The 19,004-nt window shown below is 28.7% G+C and overlaps 1 protein-coding gene across 11 annotated transcripts in view; it reads right to left on the bottom strand.

The window, feature by feature from the left end:
• The window catches only part of LOC129958602 (toll-like receptor 6), a 302,856-nt gene that overhangs the window by 188,941 nt on the left and 94,911 nt on the right, over positions 1 to 19,004 (bottom strand). For all 11 annotated transcript variants that reach the window (XM_056071195.1, XM_056071192.1, XM_056071200.1 and 8 more), the window contains one exon: positions 1,402 to 1,460. The gene's annotated coding sequence lies outside the window, so the exon portion shown is untranslated. The remainder of the gene's footprint in view (positions 1 to 1,401; positions 1,461 to 19,004) is intronic.

Raw genomic sequence — 19,004 nt, 5'->3', positions numbered from 1 at the left:
ATTCTTAAACTAAAGCAAAATTTTGAAAATATTTATTGGAATTACTGCAAAATATTTACGTAAAGGCATAACAAAATTTACATAACTACAGTTTAATTAATTTTCAGAAAAAGTCATATTTACTCTTATCTGTAAGTGTCTTACTATTTTGGTTTTAATATATTTAAAAAATGAAGATCTCATTTCATGTATCATATTTATCAACTTCATGAATTTCCTCCCAAAAATAGAGCAAAATTATTAACTAAATGCAGTTAATCTAAGATTGCATTAACAACTTACTATTATTAATTTTTAAAACGTCTGAATTGCTTAAATTATTGCCTTTATACTGTAATTTGATCTTATCTTTATAACCCAGAGATGAATTTTAGAAATTCCTGTTGATGGCATATTATATCTCTTCAATAAAGAAATATGCAAGTAAGTTAATTTTAGAGCTCCATTTATATTATTGTAGTCTTTAAAAAATATATTACAAAATCTTAATGTATATATTTATCTATTTTCTGATTTTTTTATATACCATTATTATTTCCATTTTACTTGAATCTGACATTACATTTTAAATTACCACTGAATTCCAAAAATATATGTTCATGGTACTACAAAATTTTTGCCTAAAGAGGTTTACAAACATAAATTATATTTTGAGTTCGCCTTACATCACAGTAATTTAAACAATATTTATTTATATTTATATATGAATATATATATTTATTTAACCGTGTATTAAATGCGCGTTATATATATATATATATATATATATATATATATATATATATATATATATATATATATATATATATCGAGCATTTAATACACAGACTCGTGAATTGTTTCTTCTCTGCAGTGTAAACATCACCCCTTCGTATGCAATCACCCAAAAGTTTAAAAATACAGTTCCCGCTATTTATAATAATGACTGGTTTCGCGAATTCACTTGACGCAGGAGTTGAAAGTGATTCTTCGACTTCGGAAATATTTAAAGCCATTTAAAAAAAAAAGCAAAAAGATTAAATAGGGGGGAAAAAACCAACTTTATTTATAAAATGCACATTAAAAAAGTCCGGGAAATACTTTCATAATAATCCACTGTCAAAGAAGAAAAAACAACGCCATTATCAGTCGAGACTTAGAAGATGGCAAAAAAGACGAATAAAAAATGCATACTTTATTCTAAACGACCACCCAAATAATACACGAAATGCATAAATTTTGGGGCAAATATGAAGATACCACCAGAGAAGTCGCATTTTTGCGACGCATACCTATATTTGGTCGGTTGGCCTAGTTCATAAACATAGAAGCTGATCTGCGATAATTTTTACTTTTTATACACAAACATCAAACACAACATCAAACAAAACAAACATGCAACGTAAGTTATTTTTAACTTACCACTCCAATATCTGTAACGCTTGGCTTTACACCAAATATGAGATTGACAATCCAAGAACCTAAAATAAAAGACAACATAATAAAAATGCGGAATGTACAATGTATAAAATTCTATAAAAATATGCATACACAGTATATGTAGACATATATATAAATATTGCACATTTTGAAATAACTATCATAAAAAAAGAGACAAAATCAGAAACTTCGAAAGTATACTAATAACATATAGTAATCTGCATAAAAATGTTAAAGTTTGTCGAAATTTAAATATTTTCCATATGTGATGTTATTTTCTATGATATAAAATTTATTTCAAATTTTTCTTTAAGCTATTATTACTGTAACCTGAAAGCATTACAAGCTTTCAAAATGAAGTAAAAAAAAAAAAAAAAGAATATATATTCAACTATAGTCTAGTCTGTAATTTTCATAAAAATCTTTAGTTTTATTTATATTTGACTTTATAAATACAAATTACTGGTAATAATTTATTTAAAAATGTTCACAATTTGAAATTACAAAGTTTGAGCTTTTGAAATATTAAATATTACTTATACCAATGATAATGTCCTAAGATGATGATAAATTAGAATCATGCTAAAACGTGTCAAAACACATCAATTTCATCAAGAATAGTAATAGGCTGAACTGAGAGTTGATATTTTATAGCAGCAACTATGAGATTCAAACAATAATAAGTAAATAATCAAATAAAAAGAATCAAGATAAGACGCTTTTTAACATATAAATTTGTGATGTTATATAAAGTATTTGAATAAAATATCTGATACATAATTATATATATATATATATATATACACTGGCGTAATTACTCAATATTCAAATTAAATCCGTCTTGCTTTATTTCCAAATACACTAAGCCTTTACGAGTTTTAGATAATATTCCGCAAAGTTCTTATTAGTTTAGTCTGTTTTTCTATTTAGCTCTTTATAAAGCTTGATGAGCATCTATAATGGTCAAAGTTGAGCCTGAAGTGCATTTTTTCAACCAATGTAATCCTGAATGAAAGGACTGGATATAAAAAATATATAATTTAGAATTCTAGACATTCATTGCTAAAATAATTCTTATCGTGTATTTAAATGCGACACCAATTTTTAACATAATTTAAATTCAAAAATATAAAAACACTCCTATTTTACTTCAAAGATAAAAACACCTCTACTTTCATTCAAAGACTAAAGATTTATCTATTATGAAAACGATAATCAAAATTCTAAATTTCGATCAAGGAAAACTTTATCATGAAGTTTGTTCACTTCAAAAAATAATAATAATTTCTTAGAAATGTTTACATCAGTTTTATAGTACACAAAATCAAACGGTGATTTAAAATAATTCCTCGGAATTTTTTCCCCTTTGATAAATTCCCAATCACCGATAATGAATTCCTAAATCATCCACAGATGAGTTCCCAAAATCATCAATAGAAATACGAGATTACAAAATGCTCCGTATTTACACCGCAACTTTCTCATTTGTTTTCATAGATTATTATCGTCTAAATGTTGGCAAATACTTCCTACTTTTATTAAATACAACATAATAATAATTTTGTGGTTAAACCAGTCTCGGTAAACTTTAGGAAGGGCACTAAATCAAGCCAACGATAAGACTGGGAAAAAGAATAAAAAGAAAGTGAAAATGAAGATAACTAAAAGCTTCCAGTGCATTAAATTCGGCATTTTATAGTACTATCTACTGAGCTATTATTCATATAAAATAAATGGGATGCAGCTTTTTCCCTTTTCTTTTTCGGTTAATAAAATTGAAACAACATTTAGTAGCATTTTCACTTAATGAAATAAGAAGAAAGCCATAAAACTTCGATGAAATATATTATTAAAAGGATAAAAATATATTGAAATTTATTTTAGTTTGAATTATTATTTTATTTTATTATCTCAAAGAACTGGTATAAACAAGGATTGATACGTGATCTTTATTAATCTTCAACAAATGTGTATCACTATGCAAACCAAGAACTGCAACAGCAGATGCAAATAAAACGTATCATTCATTCCAAACGAATCCAATGATAACAACTAAATTGTCAATGCATTTTTTTTTTTTTTTCATATTTGTAATTTTGAAATTTTATTATTGGCATTATGCAAAGCAAACAATTGAAGCAAAAATGTGGCCATCATCAACAGGAACGGTGTGGTCTCGTCCCACACACCACAGAGGCATTATTGCAATTTTGTAGAAACCATGTTTGTACAGTTGACGGCTCATGTGAATCAGCGAAAATGTTGATGATGAATGACAAATGTTCAGCTCGTTCGATCACTGCCAGACACCTGTGGTTGCAACAAGACACCCACGCACTGATCGAAACAGCTGCCTTGCGAACAATGCAACACACAACGATGGATGACAAGGGGGGAGAACAGAGAATTTCTTTTCACACAGCCGCCATATTACCACACAATAGGTAAACCTCTGGGGTACAGGTAATAGCCTGCCTGTTGTTATCTAACTGAAAAGTTTTCCTTTATACGAAGCGTGTTTTGACAAGTTAGGTTATTCCCCGATGCAAAATTTGTTTTAAAACCAAAAATTCTAAGCAATGCCACAGAAACTAAATATCTGAACTAAACGAATTTTAATGCAAATTGTTTATATTCTGGCGGAGATAAATAAAACAAATTAAGATGATTAAATTGAACAGAGAAATTCAAGACATAAAGCAGGAGCTACAAAATCAATGAAGCGAAAAATATTGCCCATGGCAAATGAAACTGAATTAACTTCGAATAAAGGTAAGAAATCTAATATCTAAAAAAAATAATATTAATGAATTTGCGAGATATTCAAAATGCCAAATGCAACAATGTATATTGTTTAAAACCAATTACGTATACCCATATTCATATAAATCTGGTATATTTTACGATTTCAAACAGAAAGAATGAGAAAAAGAAAAATTGTAAATAATAAGCGTAAATTTAGAAGGGGGAGATTTGAAACAATAATAAAAGAAATCCATTTTTAATTTTTTGGAATCGTTAACAGATGTATAATTTCAATTTGATTAATGAAAATGTTATGTTTCAGCTCTGATTTCTTTACTTAGCCATATATTGCACATAATTTAAGTGGAAGTAATTAATGAGGCCAAAATAAACCCACAGCTACCAAAAAGAAAAATTATAGCTAAGAGAAAAGTCATAAGAAACACTTGCCACAGATAAAACAGAAAATCAGTGAGAATTTATTTAGCAAGTATATGTAAGCCAAAACGAACATTGGAATGCGCAGACAAAAAAGATTTTATTTTTCAGTTTTTGTTGAATTTGTAGTGAATTTCTCATGTTGCAGAGTCAAAGTAAAAAAAAAAAAAAAAAAAATCTTAATTATTTTCTCTTTTGTTTATTAATTTTAATATCTGCATTTTATATGATCTATATGTGATGTAAACAGTTAAAGCATAAAAATTCTAATTCTGAATGACAAATCAATCAAGATGTACATAATAAAACTTATCATCTTTGATAACTAATGTAGAGAGAAAATAAATGAATATAAATGAAACTGTTTACCATTAACGTTATAACAGAAATTTAAAGAAAATTTGTCAAGCATTGCAAACTAGTTCCCTATTGCTAGGCAATTTTAAACATTTAATAAATATAAAACGCTTGAAAGCAAGAAAAGAACAAACGATAAACGGAGTACATCGACGTTTCAACTCGCTATATTATATCCATAAATCATTAAAAGCTTAGCATTTTCCCATTGGGCTACTTTATCAAAATCAACTTGACACAGAGCGAGCTAAAAGTAACGTAAGAAAATAAAGCGAAACAGAATGCTGAGATGACACGTGGACGTAATTTATTTATACTATATATTTCTGAAATATATTAAAGGAAAATGAGCACGAGACATTCGCAGTATTTTATTCATAGAATTTATTACCAAAGCATTTCATTGAGAGATCAACTCTTTACATAGAAATCATAGAACATTTAAAATAGTATCAGTTCAACTAGCAACTAAATGAGTTAAGGCATACTTTGGCTTAGTAATATGTATCTTTATAAGATAGGAAACTGATAGATCGATGTCTGCATTAGCAATAAATTGATAACTCTAGTCTGATTGGTTGCATTATGTTTTCCTAGTATTCTTACAATCGAAACACAAATGTAAGCCAGTTTCGATTGAAATACCTCCATTAATACTATCCGCATATTGGAGCGAATTTAGATATCAACCACAAATATTACTTAGGGGTTTTAAATACCCATTCTTCCTTTTTTTTTTTTTTTTTTTTTTTTTTTTTTTGCTGAGACATCGAAAATCCCCCCTTCCAATTTATACAAATCGGTAAATACGAATTTACTGAGAATATCAATGGGAAAAATAACGGAAAAGGTTAAACATTAAAGATAAACAAGAAACTTAAAACACGGAAATTTTGTTTCTGTTAATTGTTAAGATGGCAGCAACCCTTTTTCTTATTGGATGCACAATAACATTTGGGAAGCTCCTAACAAGTGTTTATGATACTGCTAGGCTGATAGAATGGGCCCAATAATAATAATAAAAAAAAAGCATTAACCTGTTAGTAATCAACAATCCAATTCATTGAGCTAGACGGGGAAGCAAAAGGAAATGTGCTATTATACTAATCCTTCAAACTACCAAAGAGAAACAAGAAATATTTGGATGACTGAAGAAATAGCAAAAATTACAGATAAAACGACATCTTTTTGTTATTCTCGTGAATTCGTTTACGAACGGATGGATAATTCATTTACGTATAAAATATTTATTTAGGTAATATCATTCGTTGTGGAGATATTGTATGTCTTTACTGTCTCACAGATAAAATAATACTATATAATTTAAAATGCGTGCGCAATCTTGAGATAATAAAACTTATTTAAAAAGAGAAAAGTTTTGTTTTTAATTTTGGATAAAACCATTAAATTGTTTTATAAATTCTTTGGAATAATTTTATTTGCCTTGGTTTTATTATTGTATCTGATTTGCATAAAATTTGATTCTTTTATTGCATTTTATTTATATTTTGCAGCTATATTCTTTTGTGTAGTAAATTTGGATTTTAACTATTTATTGTTCTTTAAAAATACACACATTTTTAAGATAACTGTTTCCAAATAACAGACTACGCAAAAATCACAAATTTCCGACATCAGATACCCTAATTTTAAAGAAAAACAAGATAATCATCCTTATATGAACACACAGCATGCAAGCCGGCTTTTATACCCAGTTAAACTACAAATACCAAATAAACCCATTCTTAAAATATGTCATATTATCTCTTTTCATACGAAATATGGTCATCAATAGGGTCCAACCTTTCAAATATGATAAATGTTTAAACTAATAGATAAATATTTTTATTATTATTACTTAAATAACATGTCACATTATACTGACATATTATTGTTTTACAATAAAGAATTAAAAATTTCAGCTCTCTCGATTAATTACTCGGCTGCATCGTATATGATTATGTATTGATTCTTCTATGCTAAAGCAGGATATAAACAGGGTGTCGATAATTAAAGGTCCCCTTTAATTAAAGCCGCTTACAGCCGTAACCAATCATCAGAAAGTCTGAAATTTTGTGGGTGACTTAATAAAAAGAGTACAGAAAATAACGAACAATTAAAAAAGTTGGAACCAAATATAACTACCAGAAAACTTGAGCACCTGCAGTATACATGCGAATTTTGCTTTCGTTATAGTGATGTAGCAGCAGCTATGAAGCTATAAACATTTGCATTGTTTACAGAGAATTTGCTTTTTATAGTAGTATTGAGTTTACCAGATGCGATTTGTTTATTAAATTTTTATAAAAGCGTTCATTCTGGACCAGCAAATCTGGACTTCGAAAACAAATCCAAATACTGTTAAAGGACTTCAAAAAATGATTATGAAGTTAAAAAAACAAAAACAGAATTGTTGTCTGTTTATTTTGAGAGAGAAAGAAAACCCATTTCTATAAACATAATAAAGGAAGTTGATGCTGAAGAAGAGGACAACAGAGCTTCACATTTTCAAAGCAGCAAGTGCCAATGCCCATGACAAATTTTCCTCGAACGTTTGTAATGTTTATAACGCGTACTGCATCACATTAAACATCCATATATACAACGAATTTCTATAGTGTTGAGTTCTACAATGTCCATAGCTGAAACGAATAATTTTTATACACTGAATGTTTTTTTCATCCACAAAGTTTTTCACTTCTCATACAAATGGTTACGGTTGAAGCAAATCTGGACAAATAAACTTTAATTTTAGACATTTTGTAAATCTTATTCGCTTAATGATTTATGAGATTACAGACATTAAATTTTCAATAAAGATACAAAAGAAAATCGGATTAAAAGCTTATGTACCTTTCTCCCATTATCAATAACGTACTATGATGGCTGGAAAGTAAATAATAAAAAAAAGGTTTCTTTCTATTTGATAAATATTAAACTTTGAAAAAAATAATAATAATGTTAAAAAAATTGTTTTACTGTCTCAGTATTGTATTACTAAAAATTATTAAAACTATTTTTCGATCAAAATTGTTTTATTTCAGAAACAAAAGAAATTTCAATACAAAACTAATACCTTTTGGGCGGTAAAACGCACTACCGGTTTTCAAACTAAAATGAAATTGATTGCATGGCATTCATTAAATGTTGAACCAAAATCAAAGCTATTAATAAATCTGAACTAAAGTATCTCTCAGAAGAATCCGAAATGATTCAAAATATGGATTGCCTTTGAAAAATTATAACGCACCAATTAATATGGAAAAATATTTAAGCCTTGCACACGAATAATGATTCAAAATCAGATAACAAATCACTAATTTCTGAGTAATAAATAAGAAAATAAAATAATTAATACGGAAACACTCAAAGGCCTAAACAAAAATAATTCATCCGACAATCCAATTCACAAAGCAACGGAAAGATTAACTAAGAAAAGTACAGCGAACCAATCACTAATAGCACACACATAAAACATACTTCTCACATGGCATATTATGTGTAATTAAAGTATCACTTTCAAAATATTAAAAGGAAGCTAGAGAGTCATCCATCTAGCTTTAGAAAATTTCTTTCAGATTTTCGCATGCACCGTCGGTCAAGAAGAATATAAATTTAGCTGCATGTCTGCGGCATCGATTTATTCCCAGAGATCATTTGCTGTTGCATTTTTTTCCCTCCTTTTCCCCTTGCTCAATTCTTAAAGTGAGATCTTCGTATTCATTAGGGCATGGTTAAATGCTACATATTGGAAGAAAGAGAAAAAAATTTTTTTTTCTTCTTTTAAATTTACGAGTCATAGTTGCAGGGCTTTAACTGCTCGGTGGTTCCGAATTTCAAGACGTAACAATAGATAGTTCCTGTTTAAAAAACAAGTAGCAAGTTTTCCTGAGTATTAATGAGAAATTAATGTGTAAAAATAGCGTCGGATGCAAACACAGAATATTAAAGTCAGATCCGTTAAAATTTAAAACTATTTTATCCGTAGCTCACAGAGTTTGAATATAAAATGTAAATACCACACAATTTTTCGTTTCTCTAAGCATTTAAATGGGACGGAGGGAAAGTAAGATTTCGGTTTTTAAGTAGGAGGACTTTATGTTCTAAATATGATACCAAAGAATATCCGTTAGTTATTCAAATCTGGTGCACGCTAAATTATGAAAATTATACGTCAACCCGTTGCTGTGATGTGGAAGTTTCGAAACAGAGTGCTAGCCCAAGTGTCGTCAACGTCATCTGACTGGGATTAAGATAACGAAATCCTCTGCAGCTCTCGTGTTCCTTCCAAACGGGATGCTATACTAAAAGTTTCCTTTTAGGGTAACAACTTATCAATTCGTGCATGTATAGAAAAGAGAAGAATTTAGAAAATAGAAGAATCTGTTAAGATATTTAATTTTATTAGATATAGATGGGATATAGATGGCAAAGGTTTTATAAATTTTGTTTCATTTTCGCTGTTCTCATATTTATGACTCATTACTTGCAATTTTCACTATCAAGCATATTTACCATACGAAAATTTATCCGTTCCGAAACCATTTCCATTTTGTGTATTTAAGCATCTAATTCATGTACAAAAATGTTATATTCATTAGATTTCTGTATAAAATGAATGTACAAAATTATTTAAAATAAAATTTGTTTTAAGATAATAAAAATAAAATTTGTTTTAAGATAATAAAAATAAAATTTATTTTAAATTTTCATTAAAACTTTAATATAATTTTATTTGATTAAATTAAGTTAATAAAATTTATTTGGATGTTTGAGAGTAAATGAAAAGATAATAAATAATAAACCATAATTCTGATTTTTATTGTTAAAAGCAAAAAGCTCTAAACAAAATTACAAAACAAATGTAAGCAGTAGTTTTTTTATCTGTTCGAGACCATAAATTATCTGATTATTATATAAGTTGATTAAATTTCAGTATAAATATATGAGATTTATTACATAAATCCACATATTTAATGTTTTATTATTCAAATCACTTAACACAGTTGATTAACTTAAATTTTATTTTAAAAGCATACAGTTAGAAAAAGATCTTGACTGAAAATTCAAAAATCTTTGAACCTTCATAATTCAAAGTAATTTTGAAAAAATAATCTAACCATCAAGAACTATGCATTCTAGTGTTGTTATTTTTTTTTTAAAATCTCGCTGTTATATTTTACGCAAATCAAATCAGAGCAAAGTTTATAATAAGTAATAAAAAATTAAAACGGAATAATTGTAAGAATTTAAACAATAAAAACGAAAACCTACATTCCTTTTAGAGAATAATTACCAAAATTAAAACTTGATTCCAGAATCGCATACCAATTTTTTTTTAAATTAAAAGGCCTAATTACTTTTTTACGACACTTTTTTTCTCTCCTATCCAATTCTACACACCTTTGGTTCTACACTCTTGTTAGTATCAAAAACTTCTAGCATGCAATTAGCCACGGAAATCAAAAGCGGGGTTCAAGTCTAAAATTACTACCCTAAAAAATTAAAGCAACTTTTGACACAGATTAAAATACAAGCAATAAAAAAATCAAATTAAAAAAAACTACCACCCTTGTCGAAGTCGCATCACCATGTTTCCCGTGATTCAGCAGAACTTAAAAGGTCCAAACTGTGCCACTACTCAACGGAGATTTCTGGAAGACGCAATCATTGATGGCTGTGATGAAACGAGAACTGCTTATTATTATTCACCGCCTAATTACGGAGCAAGTACGCAACGCCTCAGCATTTGATGTTGCCGCAAATTACCACATGCAGGAGGGATTTTTACTTCTTTATACCCTTTTAATACGGTTATAAAAAAAAGGGTGGGGAGAGGTGTTTAAATATCATCACCACAGTGCAGCTGTTACGATATCAATGGATATATGGATTCAAGGTAAGAGACACATGTTAAATAGTAAATAGTTTTCTACGCTATTTATTAATATTTTTTTCAGATATATAGAGAAAAAATTTCGCTTGCCAGTAAGAGGGAAAATTACACGATATTTCTTTCATTATACCCTGTTTAATAATATTGAGTTGTATTCTAATATATTTTCAATGTCCCTGATTTCTTTCAACAAATTTTAGTTTAAAACACCAACTGTAAATACCCCGTGCAATGAAAGATTATATTTAAATTCTAAGTTGTTTAGTTCAGGGATCTATTTTTGAAGCTATACGATGCGTAGAATCATTAGATGCGCGATCCATATGTTTCTATGCATAGTGTCAATCCGTTTTATATGGATAATGAAATTTTGAAAGATACATGTCTGTAAACTTAGTTTGTTATTTTATTGATATTTTTTTTCCACGTTCGATTTATAAAATAATCATTTTTATTAAAAGCTAAGTTATTAGCATATTTATTTCTCGAACTAACTTTAAATGGGTAAAAATTATCCAAAGTCATGTTATTCGTTTTTGCTATATAATGCGAGTTTATGGCTTTAAATATAGGAAACCAAATTGTGAAGTAGAAACGATAATTTAATTAGTCACAAAATTAATTGAAAAAACACTCATAAAACAGATTATTTTGTGTAATTATATCAAAATAGAAGAATAAAATTGCTACATAAGTCATGCTTTTAGTGAAAAACTTAACCTATAATTAAAAACTTAAAAGTACTTATTTGTTAATTAGGCCAGTTTAAATTTTTACTATATTTTAATATACGAAACGTATCACCAAGACACCAAGAAAAAGAAACAATTTTTACTATTAAAATTGCGATTCAGTTCTCAAAAGTGATAAATGAGTAAAAATAATTAAAAATCTACAGCCACTCTAAAATAATTTTGAAACAAACTTGTCAATAATTAAACGATGATTAATAACAAATTTATATAAAATTTCGCAGTATATCCATCAACAACTTTTAGGGAATTTAAAAATAAAAAAGCAGCTTCAAAATTCACACTGTCGCATTTGCATTATTAATTTTTGATTAAAAATCCCGAAGTAATAATCAGTAACAGCTATATTACTATTATTTTTAAAAAAAAAATCCCCCTTTTTCTTTTCTTTTTCTTTTTTTTTTAACCCAAGGAGTCAACAAAAAAAAAAGGGAAAAAAATGAATGAAAAAAAAAAGCTTAAAATATAGCCGACACTTTGGAATCGGCCAAGTCCCCCAAAATCAATGACTTCTTCCCCCTTTTTGTCCTGGAAAATTCTTTTCAATAGTGATTTGCCCCTCGTCTTTTCAGCCGATCAAGCAGAAATTTATTTAATATCGGTCTTTTAACAAAGTAGCAGCTGAAAATGCAAGTGGGTTATGAAGAACAGAGACTAAAAGGGAACCGAAGGTAGACGGAACAAAGGATTTTCTACTTGATGCTTGAAGAAGGTTCCGTAAAAGCCTGATTCTGAATGGTATGGTATTAAAGATGTCAGAGAGACAAATATTCAAGCCGGTATAGCTTTTCTTTTATAGCCTATAACTTGGATTTCAACTGCCTAAGTACGCAGTTGAATCATTCGAAGAGAAAATAAACCAAAATTGAAAGAATAAAATAGCCGTGAGTAAAGAAAACGCCAAAATCTTTTTTGAAATCTAACAGAAGTTGCTTGCTTTAAATGTTGCTCAAACCAAAAAAAAAAAAATATTGTGAGCCATAGAAAATATAGAAAATTTTTGAAGAGTTTAAGCACAATAATTATATTGTATATATTGTTTCCGCAATAATTTCTTCTACAAATAAATTTTTAATTTAACAATAATTATACGAAGGAATTTATTAAGATGTGACTGGAATTACGAATATTTGACAAAATATTAATCATAGCTTAACAGCTATGAAAAAAAAATCTAACTTACGCAAAAGTAACAAAATAAAAAAGGCATTTTTTTTTAATCACCTCAAAATCAAAAGTTAAACTTTCGCATTATGCAGACGATGTTTATAAAATATGAATAGCATTTAAATTTTAATAAGCCTGTTGTTACATTGTAGAATTTGTTAAGATTTCATTTTCAAAAAAGAATATTAATTAAAAAAGATGATTTTTTTCAATAATTCCTCAAACATAATATATATTTTTCAATTTGGATCTTCCCCCTCCCCCATTGGAGCAAAGGTCAAATTTTTTTTAAAAAAATGATTATCTAAATGGACTCAAAATAATTTTCTATACTCGACTTTCCAATAATTTCAGTTTCGCAGAATAAGCTATATCGTTAACATTAATTGGTAATTTTATTTATAATCCAACGCAAAAACAACACCGATTAATACTTATAAATAAGGAAAAGGAAAAAAAGATGTTTTTAATACAATATCTAAGATAAAAATCATACGACTTTTCCGCCCTGACTCATAAATATCGATTTTTGATGTCTTCATATAATATATTCCCAATAAATCAAGCCCTTTGCCATCCATCACATTATAGCATTACTTTTTATAAAAGTAAAAATGGATAAAAAATTTGAAAAAATAAATGTAATATTTTAAGCCACCGAAAAATTAAAAACTTTTCTCTCCGACACCTATGTAACACATTAATTCACTTAACGCAATCTGAAACCGATACCATAAACGAATTTAGTATTCCGGTAATTCAAATTTATGCTTTAAAACCCCTGGTGAAATCCCTCATTAATAAATGAAGGGATAGGGCGCGTAAAATTAAACTTGGCAATTACAAAGTAAAAACATTAATATCCGTACAACTTGATACCAATAATATCTTTCCCAGCTCCAGGCTCATTAAGTTAGTGGGCCGACAATGCCTAAGATGCCCTCGTATTAATTAAAATCCGAGGTAATCAACCGTAGTGGGCACTGCTCAAGAATTCATTTATCATGATAAGATGACTCACGATAATGATCTGTAACGTTTGATCGTTAATCATGAACCATATTGATGATTCTATTCTCCAGAGCAATAGTTCGGAACTATCAAAAACTTTTATAAAATAGGGAACTACCCATGATAAGAGCAACAAACATATGTTGAAAGAACACTAATATTATTTGATATGTGGGTCCCAGTAAGAATAACCAGTAAAAATTATTTCCGAGTGGATTTTAAACTAATTATTCCAAAAGAAAGAATTTTCTTTCTCTTTACAAGTATTTCTGATAAAACAAAACCAATTTTCTACATAATTTGAGAAAATGCAATTAAGATTATTTCAAATATGCATTAAAAAAGGTGTTATTAAAAATTTTATTACTATGAGATAGTTTTAGTCGTTTGCTATGCTGTCACATTTGGAATAATCTTCCAAATTTATTTCACCACGGGAGGGCAATAATTTGTACATGGGGACGAAAGGCTGAACAGGTCTGTTCGCAGCACAAAACTTGAGCAAAATGACAGAAAAATTTTCCTTTAGTGATTTTACTAACAGATTCTTATAGGGATTTCTTTGACACGAGTCCACTTAGAAAAGGGAATCTTCGGTATCTTTGAAAGGGATGCGGAGGTGTTAGGGATTTTTATCTCTTCGCTCACGGAATGAGAAACAAAAGAGTTAGCAAATTTTAAGAGTGTGTGTTAGAAATATTTAAACAAAAAAATTAGGATTTACATCCGGAAATATATATATTACGAATCAAGCAACATGGTATAATTTAATATAAAAATTAGGAATTTAAAATATATAGAATTCATCTGAATTATTTTATAATGATCTTGAGAATTATAAAATTTTATTTGGAAAACGCTTAAAACTGAATTTCCGCGGAAATGTGTCGTGTCTTATGCATGTGTAATGGTTATATTCTTTCATTTCAACAAACACACTTTTATTAAACAAGGAACCAAAACACAAATAATATTTATAAAAGAGAAGCCAAATAATTAATAGAAGAAGTCGCAAAAATGCGAGATATCAGTAATATTGCACAAACACTATTCCGCAATAGTGAAAAACATAATCAGCAGCAAAATTACAGCAAACCAGTAAAAGATAACAGTACCACAAGGGGAACATCAGTCATATTACATTAAGAAATGAGTTGATCTAATGAATGCAAAGGAATAATAAACTGTTTACGAAAAAATATTCCCATGGGAACTGTGAAGCATGAATATTGTTTGCATAAAAGAACGCAAGCATAAAACATCCACAACGCACAAGTCTATTAAAATGTCCCAAACAATCAAAAGCTGATTTTTCTACTGAAAGCAAAATACCAAAAACAATGAGCAGCTGAATTTTAAGAGTATATTATTCAAGGTTGGTTGAATAAACCTCGCCGTTGACAACCGGAATATGTCAAGAGAAGATGGACATACCAGCTGTTACTTAGATTGCAATAAAAAAAATATCCGGAAGCTACAGAAAATGTTATTTGATATTCTAAAATTATTTATTCATTGATGAAATTTGCATCTTTCCATGTAAAGTTGAACAAACGCCCAATTTTGAAGCTACACAAGGAACTCGTAAATTGGAACTGAAGTGCAACGCCGGAATGAGATTTTAGATCGTATCTCCATTCCAAGCTTCCATACATCATTTCAATTATATTTACATGAATTGGATTGTTATTTCTGAAAAATTCTATCCGAAAAGAAACAAAATTTTTAAACCTGTAATAATATATATATATTATATATTTCTTCAAAGTGAATACCATATGAAAGGAATGTTTTAAAGGGCTTATGATTTTTTATACAACTTTGGCAATCTATATAAATAAGAAGAAAAAACGCAGATAAAATGGAAAAGAAAATTATTCCCAGTAAAAAATATCAAATTGTAATTGTTAAACGGGACTATACTATACTAGTATCAATAATAATAATTGTTTAAATTACAGTTTCTTCAAGTAAAATCTCTTTTTTTCCAAGTTACAAATGCAATAAATAACTTATACTATCGATATGGAATTAAATTATTCAGAATTTGTTTCAAAAATGTAAATAATGACAATATACATAACTGCTACATGAACTTTTTTGTTTTATACATGCTAATTGAATTAAATTCTAAAGGCACATACAGTAAATAAAGAAGAATAGAACATGCGAAATTTCAAAATCATAAAAGTAAATTAATGCCAGAAACACAACAGAAATCAAAATAACTTTTTTAAAAACCCTTTTTACTCTCTCTGTATTGCCATAGTAATAATTCAGTTCTACATTCCATTCGTATTCAAATTGCAATTTCCATTTCAACGATTTATTTAAGCCTTTAATAAAAATTAATAAAACCGTAATTAAGATTCAGAAAAGATTACGTTATACAAAGAGAAAGGTTAAGTATTTCGAAATTTAATGCTTAGCTTAAGACTTTAAGTAATCAATAAAATAATTCTAAACTAAGACTTCCCAAATTTTACTTAATGCCCCAAAGACTTCATTTAATTCAAGAGAATAATAATCAGAAACACTGCATTAATGCAAAAGGCAATAAAAATTAATAAAACACAGAAGACAAGTGTAATTTCAACAGCAGAAAGAAGAACAGACAAGCAACATTCAAAAAGACGATATGACAGTAACTTTAATGCTGCAGATATAGAGAACAGAATAAGATTCTACAATTGAGATTCGAAGACATCCATTTCTGGAATTTTAAGCCCTCGCAAAGGAAGGACACGATTACAAGACTAGTTCCCCTAAGTGAGATAGTTGACAAACAAATGCGCTTGGTACAAAATCTTCAAAATATCCAGATTTCTGCCTCAGTAAGCAGCTAGCTAACTATTCCCCACTGAAATAAAGAAAACACTTTGTTATTTTAATTACCTGAAGCAAATGCAAATATTGAACGAGAAAAGTACTTATCTTGGATTATTTATAATCTCCAGATTCCTTTTAATTATTTAGGATTTCCCCCCTTTTCCGACCAGGGACAAAGGGAACGGATTTGATGCGGCTTTAATTATGGCACGGAATCGGACACTTTTGAAAATACTCGGGGAGACACAAAAATAATAAAAATTGGAACTGATCATTACGGAAAATAGCCCCCGTTAGCAATAAAGAATTTATCTCTGCTTCATTTCTATTCATTCAGATGTGTGTGTTAAAGCCACGGTAAATGAATACACTTGTTTAATTAAATTAAGAAAGACTCGAAGGTGGAAAAGAAACATTCTTCTTCCTTTAATACACAAAAAGCAACCGTACAAACGCGACATTTGAAATCATTTACATTTTTGCGTGTAATGTCATGCATACAGATGTAAAATATAGTTGTTTTAAAAGGGGTGAATGCAAAAGGAAATGAAAGGAGAAAGAAACGAATTAAATGATAAAAAGAAAATCCGTTCACGTAGTAACCTGTGCAATATTCTAAATCAAAAATTCCGTCTCAGTTTGGGACCACAAAGAGAAGATTACATAATGCAAGATTTGTAAACTATTTTCATTTCTGATCCATTTTAAGGTTGAAAAAAGACTTTCATGCTTCCAAAATTGGAAGTAAAGTTTTTCTTTCTTTCTTTACATATATATAGTTGGAAACGTATAACCCAAACAAATTTTCCACACATTTTAATTATACATTTTAAGATTTACTTAAATATGTCTGACTACAAATATTGTGGAAATTGAGGAAAGGCAAGAATGCGGAAGTTTTTGAAACTCAGTATTGTGAATTGTAACCTCACTATAGCTCAGTTTTAAAAGCATTTGTACAAATTAATTTGAAGCAGGAATCTAAAAAGGTACTAAGACTTCCACAGCACTATTTTTCAGACAAGAATACAAAAGAACTGAAAACATTTTATCACAGTTTGATGCAGAATTATATAATATATACTTATTTATATTACAGGGACAAAAATGAATCACAAGAAGAAAAAGCTGAAAAGACATGGTTGCGGAAATTTAAACACTCCAAATTTTAAAACTGAATATGCTTTTTTCGAAAAAAAATCATTTATAGAAAATTGAAAGTTTGTCCTTAATATCTATATTATAAGACTAATATTAAATGCACTTCATACAATATTAGTGAATTCGGACAAAAGGAAATGCAATTTTAAATTTAAAGCAGAAAAAAAAAAGCAGTTTCAACGGATATTCTACCAATTTTGTTTTGGACATAATACATGAAATTCAACAATAGCACAAAATAAAACGGAAATGGCCAATTGATACCCATCAACTTCCAATACTGTCTTGCTTTTCTTTCAATACTGTCATTCATGTTCTTAAGGTTGGAATAAAAAATGCATAGTACGGTTAAGACACAGCAAGAATTAAAATTATTCCGGTAGATTCGACTATTAATTATTTTTTCACACCTAGCCTAAATTAACTTTAGAGAAAGTTTCTCGAAAAACTATAAATCAATCAATAAATTGTTTGACAATGAGACTTCCATTAGAAGAAAAACCTTATTTAATTTTGCCTTCCAAATACAGCACAATAATAATAATAATAATAAAAAAAATTTTAAAAAGGCTTGGTTGCTCTACGAAACAAGCTTGCAATAACAATAATTTACCATAACAAAAAATGTAAAGACAAGCATAAAAGCCAAAACCAAAAGGGTGGGCATAACAGCGTTCCCGGAAATTAACACTTTTAACATCTCAATAATTATAGCTCACACATTCGATAAAAAAAAAAAAAAAAAAAAAAAAGTTGAAAAGTACCATTATTCATAATTCTGTGTTTCAACTTTAAGAATTCATGTACATCACAAATTTTATAATTAGATTTTGAGGTGAGAGTCATTGTGTGAACGGGGGATACATATTGAGCAGATGGTCCGGGGAGGGGTTTCTCAGTCAGATAAATGAAACAGCTGACAACCCCCAAGCACTTATCCCTATCTCACAAATCAAAAGTGCACTATTATTGGCCAGCCATCCTGGACCCGTACCGGGGAGAACAATTAAATCGTTAAAACTGACGAAGCAGATGTTAAGCTCGGGACCTACACCCATTAAAGGGTTCGGGAGAAATACATAAAGCAAAGATTTAAAATTTTTCCCGAGGTATACATTTTAATTTATTCTTATTTTATTTCCGGCATTTTAATTTTCTTTCGATATACACTGAGTCATCTAGAGTAGCACTTAATGAATATCACAAAACTGACCCTAAAGTTCTAAGGT

Source organism: Argiope bruennichi, chromosome X1 (assembly GCF_947563725.1).
Source record: "Argiope bruennichi chromosome X1, qqArgBrue1.1, whole genome shotgun sequence".
Taxonomy (NCBI): Eukaryota; Metazoa; Arthropoda; class Arachnida; order Araneae; family Araneidae; genus Argiope; species Argiope bruennichi.
Note: the sequence above shows the minus strand (reverse complement) of the source record. Positions and strands in the feature narration are given on the sequence as shown.